General features: G+C 42.9%; 1 pseudogene; it reads left to right on the top strand.

Moving 5' to 3' along the window:
- The first annotated feature begins 494 nt into the window (after window positions 1–494).
- Window positions 495–1,141, top strand: LOC102834835 (annotated as a pseudogene).
- The last annotated feature ends 262 nt before the right edge of the window (window positions 1,142–1,403 follow it).

Here is a 1,403-nt window from a genome sequence, read left to right as displayed (position 1 = left end):
GAATAAGGAAGATGGTAAAATAATTGATTCGTTTGAGCTATGGTTTTTGAGGAGAACACTGAAAGTACCATAGACTGCCAGAGGAACAAACAAATCTGTGTTGGAAGAAGTACAACCAGAATGCTCCTTAGAAGCCACTATGGCCAGAATTCATCTTTCATATTTTGGGCATATAATCAGGAGGGACCAGTACTTAAAGAAAGACATCATGTTTGGTAAAGTGGAGGGCCAGAGGGAAAGAGGAAGACCCCCAACAAGATGGATTGGCACATATGACAGCAACAATGGGCTCAAGTGTAGCAGCAACTGTGAGAATGGGCAGAGCTGGGCAGTGAATTATTCTGTTGTACATAGGGTCAATATGAGTCGGAACAGACTTGACAGCACTTAACAACAACAAACCTGAGTTTGCTATCTGGAAAGTGAAGATAAAAACAGTGTCTACTATCATCAGTCAGTTGTGGCCTGGAGATGCTTCTGGAAGAACCATCGCGATGGCCGCCCAAAGAGAACCCCAAGTGCAGTTCAAACTCGTATTGGTGGGTAATAGTGGTACTGGAAAAATGACATTTGTGAAACGTCATCTGACTGGTGAATTTGAGAAGTATGTAGCCACGTTGGGAGTTGAGGTCCATCCCCTTGTGTTCCACACTAACAGCGGACCGATTAAATTCAATGTGTGGGACACGGTTGGTCAGGAGAAATTTGGGGGTCTTAGAGATGGCTATTATATCCAAGCCCATTGTGCCATTATAATGTTTGATGTAACTCAAGAGTTACTTATAAGAACGTGCCTAACTGGCATAGGGATGTGGTTCGAGTATGTGAAAACATCCCCATTGTCTTGTGTGGTAACAAAGTGGACATTAAGGACAGGAAAGTTAAAGCAAAATCCATTGTCTTCCACCAAAAGAAGAATCTTCAGTACTATGACATTTCTGTAAAAAGTAACTACAAGTTTGAAAAGCCCTTCCTTTGGCTTGCTAGAAAATTAATTGGCGATCCTAACTTGGAGTTTGTTGCCATGCCTGCTCTTGCCCCACCAGAAGTTGTCATGGACCCAGCTTTGGCGGCACAGTATGAGCATGATTTAGAGGTTGCGCAGACAACTGCTCTCCCAGACGAGGATGATGATCTGTAAGAGAACGAAGCTGGAGCCCAGCGTCAGAAGTCTAGTTTTATAGGCAACTATCCTGTGATGTCAGTGGTGCCGCGTGTTTGCCACTTTATTATATAGCTAAGCAGAACCTGTGCTAATCTTTGGGATGCTGAAGGAGATGAATGGGCTTCGGAATGAATGTGGCAGTTAAAAATAACTTCATTTTTTTGGACTTGCATATTTAGCTGTTGGAACGCAGTTGTTTCCTTTTTGAGTTTCAAATATACGACTGCAACAGTCTCAT

Source organism: Chrysochloris asiatica, unplaced genomic scaffold, assembly GCF_000296735.1.
Source record: "Chrysochloris asiatica unplaced genomic scaffold, ChrAsi1.0 scaffold00069, whole genome shotgun sequence".
Classification (NCBI taxonomy): domain Eukaryota; kingdom Metazoa; phylum Chordata; class Mammalia; order Afrosoricida; family Chrysochloridae; genus Chrysochloris; species Chrysochloris asiatica.
The sequence above is the reverse complement of the archived record's forward strand: the minus strand, read 5'-3'. Positions and strand labels throughout refer to the sequence as shown.